Here is a 10,188-nt window from a genome sequence, read left to right on the forward strand (position 1 = left end):
GAAGTATTTTCCCAAAATTATAGAAAATTCTAAAGTAAATAATTAACTTATCATCAAAATATTTCAAAAGCAAAACCAAAATATTCTTCCAAGAAAACTTACATGGCGTGGACTTGCACTTTGGTGTTCCATTCTCGTTACCAAACGTGAGAGCCCTGGGTGTGGTGATGGCTAACACAGCCCGTGGCTGGTGGCACCAGCCGGCGCGGGCTTCTCATTTCAAAGGTCCATCTGCTTCATATTTAAATGCTTCACATGAGCAGCGCTGCTGCCCTCAGCAGCAGCTCGTAGCTTTGCCAGGCTGAGAGCAATGGGCCTCTGAGACGTGGGTCTGTCCCCAGCGAGGCAAGTGCGCAGCTCACTTTTCTGAGCTCTGCTGTATACATAGGACCTGGCCACTCAGACACCACGTAGGCATTGACACTAACCTATTCATTCCCTCTGCACTGCCAGGGAAAGCTCTGCATGAATTATCGCTCTAGCAGAGCTCTTTCTCCAATGCCTAGAAAATAACAAGTTGGATTAAGAGCAGGAAAGCCGGACCACAGTAGAAGGCACTGGGGTTGATTGTCAGCTTTGCACACCTTCTAGAATAAAAGACTAGGGAAGACCATGGCAGTGCTGGACGGAGCCCCACGTGGGGCAAATAGACAGATGGGTATCATCAAGGCAGTGGGACAAATATGACTACGGGTGGCAATTTGCAGTGCTTCAGCACTTTTAACTTATTAATTTAGAAAGAGACTATCCTTAGTTCTAGGAGAAAAGTTCTGATTTACTTAGAGGCAGAGCAACCTATTTGTTACTATGGTGACAATAATGATAAGGACAACAACTCATAAGAAGTCGGACAGTCTCTTGCTTGAGGTTGGGGACATGGTGACTGCTCTGCTTGTGGCCAGGGATCATCTGTTCCCTCATCCCCAGAGCCTACACGGCCACCACCGCAGACAGCAAGACTTCCTGTCATGGGTGGGTTTCTCCCCAACTTCAGTGGTGATGACCAGAAATTCCACATTCACCTGGTAAACGCAGGTTACTCGGCTCTAGCAAGGGAGCCCTGGTCAGGGGCAGGGACTTTTCTGAGCAGAGAGGCAAGACAAGGAAACTTGGGGGCACTTTCTGTAAGGGGGCGGGAATCTCTGTATTACTGGCCTTTTCTTTTTCCTTGTTGTATTTATTATTTAACATTATGCCATATCACTTACTTATTTTTTTAAACTTCTTGTCTTTCTCCCCCACTGAATATACATATTACATATTCTATGTGGTTCTTGTGACAGGTGTTCAATTCATACCTGTTAAGCAGCTGCTGCACCTGACTTTTCTGATCACCAGCCTCTCTCTCTGCCCAACTTTCAGCCACCCCCCGGGCTCACTTTAAAGCCCCGTGGAGCCCCCACTTCGCTCCACACCCGGGGGCTTCAGCCCCCGACCCACTGTCCACTCCTTCTCGGAACTGCAAAAGCACACATTTTCTGTTCCATTTGCTCACACTTAATTGCACTACCTGGCATATGGCGGGAGCACAGACTCGGAGGCAGACGGTCTGCTCTCAGGGCCTGCTCCTCCCTTTCTCACTGGGAGACACAAGCAGGCGGTGAATGTGTGATTACGTAAATACTCAGAGTAAAATGCTGCCACACGGAGAATGTCCGGTACACGTTGGGCCCTACAGCAGGTGCCCAGTGACATTAAGAGTATAATGTCTGGTGAGTGAAATAAATCAGATCCACATGTGCAAACTCGGTTATTATCTCGCTAGTGTGAGAACCCGAAAGTCATGAAAATCTGACGGGCACCACAGCTGCCATGAAAGGGAAAGAACTTGTTCAATGGGAAGGAGAAACTGGGATGAGGAAAAGGACAAATGAAGGAAGGGAAATAAATATATACCTTTCTGTGTATATACAAAGTAGTTTGGATAATGGTATTGTCGGTTTCTGTTGGTCTTTTGAAAGGAGCAGTCAATGCTTAAAAAAATTTTTTCCTCTAATTTTTTTCCCCCTTTTGAATTTCTCATAACTTCTTTGCTATTGTTTTGTTTTGTTTTTCTTTAAGCGAATCTTACCTGTTTCTGTCTGGCAATCCGACCAACTCAGGTAAGATGGCGTCACGTAACATAGCAACCATTGTTGAATTCCTATTACTTTGTCTAGTGAAATCTTGTATCACTTCTAATGCTGGTTTTTTTATCACTATTTTGTATCCTTTAGAAAAAAAATCATTAGTACCTACAATGTTTCTTTTCATGCTATTTCCTTTTCCTTTTTCCTTCATATAACCTTTTCCTTTCTAGATCAAGACCTCCGTGAAGGACAAACCTCCGCTTCGTACATCCTAGACCGCTTAGGGTACTCAGCAGGGTGCAGAAAATGCACCAGGTGCTCAGAGATGCTCAGCACAGGCTTCCCTTCTCAGAAACCTTGGAGCCAGAGGGGAGAAATGAGAAGCTGAGTGAGTTGGGGTTCCTCAGGCCAATAAGGAACTCCCTCCGAAAGCGGGTCCCTGGAGACTTCGGAATACTCACTTGGGGCTCCAGAGACATTTCTCATATGTCTGAATCCTAATCTTCAGAATTCAGAGTCTAACAGCGGTTCAGATATTTACAGCACTAAATGTCTTCTTTATTCTATACTTAACTGGTTATTGCTAGACCTGTTTTCTCTTCCACAAAATTCCTTCATGGACTACAAATTCTTTAGCAAATTCCCAAAATATTTTAAAATGTTGCCTTTCTAATGATTATCAGAAAAAGAAGCAAAGGCCACCAGCTCTCAGTGGATCAAAATTCCAAATGCATTTGGTAGCAGGGACAAGCCTCTTGTAATTGGGTAACTCTATATCGCAGAAAATGCCTTGAGCAAAGAAGGGGACTTCCTTCCGAATACCTGCACAGCTGCCAAGCCCGAGGTCACTTGGGAGCTCCTGCTCATGACTCATGCTTAACATGCCCAACCGCAACAACGGTCGCTGTCATTGACGGGGAATTTTCATTGCGCCTCACACTAAGCAAAGTATTCTGCATAAATCATCTGCTTTCGCCCTAACGACTCCATGACATAATGTGTTCCTCACCTCATCCTAAGGATGAGGTCACCAAGGCTGAGACATTAGAAAACTGGCCTAGAGTGTGGGAGTGTAGCCATGACACACGCTGTATGATCGTGGTGGTGAGTATTCAAGTCGAATTCTTTCCTCCAAAGACTGGTGATCTTGTGCCGACACCGGGCTCGGCAAGGAGGAAAGGCAGGAAGTGGCTGCACCGGTGCTGGAGATCAGGCAGTGGCAACAGGTTCTCCCCATGATGCAGAGGAGCAAGGGTGCCGAGAGGACACGGCCTGGGGCACAGCTGGCAGCTGGGTGGCAGAGGGGTGAAGCTCAACCCAGGGGGTGCCAGGTCATCGCATCTGAGAAACACGGCCACCAGAGCCCCTGATTCTGCCCAGCGGCCTCGGTCCTGTGTGGTGAACGTTCACACTTCTCACGGGGGCTCCGGGCCAACCTTCAGTACACCTCTTGTCATCGGGCAACTAATATTTTCCAGGGTGGATTATTTACTTCTGGCTGCTATACCATTCTTATAAATGGCTCATAAAATACAAATTTAATTTCTTAGAACGCTAGAGTTCACAAGTCCAAGCGTGGGCCTCAGACACTAAAATCGCAGTGTCAATGGGACTGCTTACCGCTGCAGAGTCCAGGAGAGCAGTTTCCAGCGTGTGGAGTCTGGCCTCGTCCCTTGGCTTGTGGCCCACCCATTTCTAAGCCAGTGGCATCGCACCTTCGGGGCTGCTCTCTTCTGCTGCTTCTGCTGCTTCCTTACAGCAGCTTCCTCTCCTTCCCACTTCTCTCTCATAAGGACTGTGTGATCCTGTTGGGCCCACCCGACTAACTCAGGGCCATTAATATTTGCAAAGTCCCATTTTCCAGGTGAGGTCAGTTTTCTCAGGCTCCAGGGACTTAGGGCATGAGTGAGGCCCTATCTCATCCACCGCATGGGAGGAGCTCAGTGGGAAACGCGTCTTAGCACTGGCCCTTTGCTCTCTGGAGGCTTTACGGTGCAGGCTAGAAGTCACAGGCTTTGCAGCTGGAAGAAGTGAGATTCGATTTTCAGAGCCGTTGTTCACAGCGCTGTGGTCTCAGCTAAGTTCCTTGGCTACTTTATTTCTTTGTGCTTCAGTGCCCTCTTGTGGAAATGACTATACTATGAGTAGGGTTACTCTAAATATTTGGTCTGGAGATAGTACTTGCGAAGTATCTGGTGTACACTTAAAAAGAATGAGGAGCTATCCTCACTGTCATTCTGATGTTCAAGGAGATTCTTTATGTGTAGTGAGGGAAACACTAACTCCCAGTGCCCTGGGCAGTGCCGGTCCCTGCTGGCCTCCGTGGAAACCCAGCTGCAGCCTCCTTTGCCTGAGGAGTCAGCAGTTTGCAGGTCTACACTCATCCCCTGACTGGCAGCTTCCACTTGGGTGGCCAATTCTTTGCTCTGATGCACTAAACGCTCCATGGACAGGGCCACCAGTTCAGGTCCTGCCTAAGGCTTCCAAGACATTCCTGTGCTCAGTAGAAACAGCAAGATCAGGCCAAGAAAAAAAAAAAAAAATCCTCTCCTTCCTCTGTTCCCACAGCGCCTTGCATCTGAGATCTTTTTAGATTCACTGCCACAGCAACTGTGGTTTACAGCCATGTCCTTGGTCAGGTGCCGAGTCTTGAGAATAGGGGCACAGTAGGGACAGGGCCTTGCCGTGGTCATGTGCGAAAGAGAGGTTCGACAAGTGAACGGCAGGACCCCATGTTCTCCAGCTCTCCTTGAGGAATATGGCGTGTGCCCACCCTCCTTCCAAGCCGGTAGTATACACAGCTCTGCGAATGCAAGGGAGACTTTTGCAGTGGAATTTAAGGCACAGGAGAGAGGCCGAGGCTATTTCAGCGCAGCTCTGGCAAGATGTGCTGAGAGCCCTCCGCCTTGGCCTCTGCCCCTCAGGGCCCCTCCTGCATCTCCACACAGAGGGAAGGACAACTTGAGGCAAAGGTCAGAGACAGACAAGGGAAGAGGAGTGGGAACGGGAGTGCGAGAGAGAAGCTCCGAAGACCAGGAGAGCCTCTGCACTTGCCCCGTCCATGTGGGGTCTCAGTGGGCTTCCTGAGGGAGTCGGAAGGCCCGCCCTGCCCGTCCCGCCAGGGCCTGTGGCCGCTGGTGGAGCCTGAGCCAATGCGATCCCTCTTAGTGGTTAAGGAAAGAGGGCTGTCAGTGTTGCTGAAGGAACCCCACAGCCAATCACGTATGAAGGACAGGAACGACAAGGAAGCCACCAGCCCCAAGCTCGGCGAACTTCACTGCTTGAGGAAGAAGGGTTGGGGGAAGTTACGTGACTTGTCCGAGTCCCCACAACCGGACTGGCTTCTCCACTCCCTCTCAAGGGTAGAGGTTGCCTGCTTCATGGCGCGTCTAGAGCCACAGCGCTCACGGCCACGGATGGCAGCGTCCCAGGAGCCAGGCCCCGGGCCGCGCAGACGGTGGCTCTGTCCGTCCTGGCCGGTCACTGAAAGCAGCCGCGCACGCAGCGCGCAACCTGGAGGCTAGGGTGGCGCCTCGTCCCTCTGGATTCTCTCAGACTGAGCACGCGGCTTGGAACGAGGTACGTCTGCGGTCCCTTGTGAAAGCCGATCAATGAGAAAAGACCAGCCGGTGTCTCCGCGGCCGCTCGGGAGCGAGACCCAGCGGGGCCAGCTCCGGCCCTAGCCCTCTGCCTGCTGCCCTGGGCTTTCCTCATCAACACTGGCTGAAGGGAAAGGGTGACTTCTCCTGTGACCAGCGTCTCCCTCCTCCCTCTTTCCTTCCCTCCCTGCTCTGTCCCTCTGCAGGGCAGGATTCCCAAGGAATTAAGAACGCGAGGCTCCAATGGTTTTGCTCCAAATCGTTTTTTAACGGATCACATACTGATGTAACTGCTCCTTCCCACCAGCAGAGGGCGGGCTTGGACGGACGCAGCATCAGCCGCCTTCTGACCAGTCTCCGCGCCTTGACCCTGCAGAGACGGTGCGCTCCGAGCAGGAGAAAACCTCCCCAGCGCTGGAGGCTTTCCTAAGCGACCCCACCTGTTGTCAGCATTGCCCGCGGTTTCTTAGAGACGCGTCTCTAATGTAATTGCTCTTTAGCATGCGGATACTGAAAAGGCGTGTCAGAGTGGGTGGGACGCTGTGTGTGCACTTCTGAGGCGGAAAGCCCAAGCCGTGAGGTAGGAAGGAAAGCCGGGCTCTTTTTTAAATGCTGCTAGGAGCTTGCATCCAGGGCCTCGCGCATGGCTGGTAAGTGATCTACCACTGAGCTACCTTCCCAGCTCTTTTTTAAAGCTTTGAGGCAGAGTCTTACCAGGTTGCCCAGGTTGTCACCGAACTCTTGATCCACCTACCTGCGTCAGCCTCCTGAGTAGCTGGGAACACTGGCGTGCACCCCCATGCCTGGCTGCGATTATCTCTAATTTGAGAAATTTGAACAGGGGTAGGGACCTTTAACGCCGTAGTTATTGGGGCTAGAAAAATCCTCACTGTCCAGGAGTCAAACATCTAGCTAGTATCCAAACTGGAGCCAAACCCATCTTTAGATCTTCTCTCCTCCCCCTTCTCCAACTCCTCATCCTCTCTCTTCCCTCACTTTTCTCTCCTCCTCTCTCTCCTCTCTCTCTCTCTCTCTCTCTCTCTCTCTCTCTCTCTCTCTCTCCCTGTTCTAGGGGACTGAACTCATGACCTTTATACAGAACTTCCTTTCCGGCCCTTTCCTTTCGTTTACTTTGAGGCAGGTTCTTTACTGGGTCACTCAGTGAGTCAGGCTGGACTCCAACTTCCAGTCTTCCTGCCGCAGCTTCCCAGCAGGCTGGCAGTACAAGCCCCCTGGGCACCACATTTACTTCTTTAGATGTGTGTGTTTAGGACGAGGATTAGATCTGAGTTAAAACAGGGGTATGGAAACATCACCCTTATTTTTCCATAACCATTGCCCCTGTCCACCTGCTGATAGAAAGTGTGATCCAATGTCTTTTAAGTAAATACAAATTTAATGATTCCCATTCACTTCAAATTTAAAATTTCAAGTTCAGAGTTTCCACCTGCAACTAGAGCTATGAAGGGATATCAGGTAATTCTGCACGCTTTGTGGCAAGGAATCTAGTCCATGACAGGTGGTCTTTCTTCTCACTGGCATCCACAGAGGGGAGCAAGCTTTCTCAACTGCCATTGTCAGGGCCGGGGAGAGATAGCTCGGTAGAATAAGCGCCTGCCTGGCAAGTGCGAGGTCCTGACTTCAATTTCCAGTACAGAAAAAAAAAAAAAAAAAAAAAAAACTTGAAAATTCAAGTGCCATTGTCCTTCCAAGTGGACATCAGCCAAGCTGACACTTACAGTGCCCAATAGGCCACTTTTGGTTGGGGCTTCTGCTGGTATCTGGCTGTATTCTCCCAGTGACTGTGAAACCCCTCCTGAGCCCTCAGTACTTCAGGGATTTGGAGAAGACAGAGGGCACAGGGGGCTTTGAGTGCTTGATGATATGTATGACTTTTGAACCCCGGGGAGCTCCAGGGTTTGCCTCAGGGCTCCCCTAGTCCGCTGGCCTATCCTAGCCCTCTTGATAATTCCCACCTTGTGTTTGTGTGGTAGAGGGCATGTGTACAAGGGAGGCTGCTGTCTCTGAGAATGCCAAGTGGAAAGCAGGACACAGGGCTTTGCAATAGTCTCCCATGAATTAAAAGTGAGAGTTCGTCATCACTCTTCTGTGAATACTGTCCAGGAATGCGGGATCCACACAGAAATTGGCCTTGGTGCTGGGTTCCAGGCCCAGCTCCCTCATAAACCCTCCCCTCCCATCAGCCCCAGAAGGAGGCACTAAGACAGCTGTGGAGAGCCTTGATAAGAGGCCAGGAAAAGCCACACTTGGGTAATGATGTTTACTCTCTATGGAATGGATAAATGTTTGGCCATTATTTTTCAAAAATATTCTTCAATTTTTCTCATGTTTTTTAAGAATTATAATTACACTCCTTTACATTGCCCATGGGTTAATATGGATCACTTTATTTATATTTTAAGTCTTTCTTTTATTTGCACTTTAATCTGTATATTTTCTTTTTTTCACTTTTTTTTCCATAATTTTGTTAAGAAACAAATAGCAATAAGACAGTTTCAAAACAGGTTAGTAGGACAGTTACAATAATTAATACATTGCATATTGTTATCTTAGTGGTTATTCATTGTACAAGATGCAGACATGATAGCCTGTTTAAAAACACTATTAGAACACATCTTCCTATTCATTGAATTAAAACAATGTAGCTATATATCTATCCTAACTATTTTGAATATACAGATACAAAAGGTCATTCATTTGTATCCCCTTTTTAATTTAGTTTTGTCATTTAAATATTATACATGTGAGAATTCAGCAAAATATTCCAAAATAGTCCAGTAGTCCATAATAGGGACTACTGGACTATTGGGTTTTGCATAAGACTGGCAAAGTCAGAAGTTGTTCACTTGAGCCTTTTCAGCTCAGCATATTAATATGGCTTTGCTTTTTATACTCTGTTTTTGTACTTTTCTGCTGGATGGTTAAGACCAAGATAAAGTAAGGCCTATACAACAAGAAATTTAGCTTTTATAGATGATAAGTTCAGTCAAATCCCCTCCGGACTTATCCTGAAACCCTGCACTGCAGTTTGTAGATCCTTTGTCAGTGTCAGCTATGAGGATGAGTCACGGCCATTGCTTGGCCAGTTTGCTCTCTGTGAAAGCCTGAGAGAATGCTTTCTCTCCCTCTGACTCTCCTTAGGCACACTCCACATCATTGATCACTTTCCTCTGTGGCCCCATAATCTCCTTGATCAGAAAATGTGGGACACAACTGAGTTACATGATGCTACAGTACAGGTTCCCTATGTCCTGAGTCCTCACTGACCTTGGAAGGCTAGGGCCAAAATGTTGGCTGTCCTTTCAGCCCTCCTTTTTCTCTAATTTTTGGTCTGAAAACTTAGGTTGTTAACCATCCAGAAGACAAGCTTATTGTTATTACCTTACAACCCAGGCTGTTGAGCTTCACTTTACTGTCTGTCTGAGTATCAAACATCTTAGGCATAAATGGAGCAGGTGTTTTTCATCAAGTACTGATATGCTAAACTTTAAGTCCCTACAGAATATGAAGAAAATAATTTTAAAATTTAAATATATTTAAAAATAGAAATAAACAATTGCATATTGTTACACCAATGTTTAGAAATCTAACCATATACAGCATTGTAGGAGGACAGTCCTGCAACACCCCTTTTCCTGTCTCCTGCCTTCATTCACCACCCCCTTCCTTTTTAAACAAACATCTACCTGAGAGACAGCACGGGAGCAACCAGCATGTCATGACAAGCAGCACGTATTCAGAAGACCAGAATGGCAGGCACTCCAAGCATGAGCCTACTATTACAAATTGCCATCTTCAGTGCAGTTGCTTAGTTCACAGGTATCAGCATATAGTTAGTCAGAGTGAGAATCCTACCAATTAACTGCTAGTTTCAAAAACCTGCTGAAGATTCTCAAGATCATTGCCTTAACCATCTTGTACATATAAATGTATGGCTTTGCCCCAGTCATGTTTCCCAGCTTTTCTCCTTGCCCTCTCTTCATTGCCTAATCCTTAACATCTCGCTTTCCTTTTAATTGTGTTATACCTTTCTTTTTATTTCTTTTGAGTTCTTATACTAGGGAGACTATATTTTATTTACATATGTGGGTCTGGTTTATTTCACTTATGAGTATACCTTCAAGTGGCATCCACTTAAATATAAAGTCTTCAAGTTTATCATTCATTATAGCTGAGTAATACTCCATTGTATAAAAATGCCACATCTTTTTCATTCATCCCTCGGGTGACGAGCACTTTGGTTGCTTCCAAGATTAGGCTATCACAAATTGTGCTGCTGTAAACACAGGGACACATATATCACTATGATATGACGTTTTCAATTCCTCTGGGAAAATTCCCAGTAGGGGGATAGCAGGTTTGAAAGGGATTTTCAGTCCTAGTTTTTTAAGATGTTTCCACACTGACTTCCATAATGGTTACACCAATCTACTTTCCCACCAGCAGCAGAGAAGAGTTGTTTTTTCCCCACAGCCTCTCTAATATTTGTTGTTGGTTGA

This window comes from Octodon degus, unplaced genomic scaffold, assembly GCF_000260255.1.
Source record: "Octodon degus isolate 3935 unplaced genomic scaffold, OctDeg1.0 scaffold00049, whole genome shotgun sequence".
Classification (NCBI taxonomy): domain Eukaryota; kingdom Metazoa; phylum Chordata; class Mammalia; order Rodentia; family Octodontidae; genus Octodon; species Octodon degus.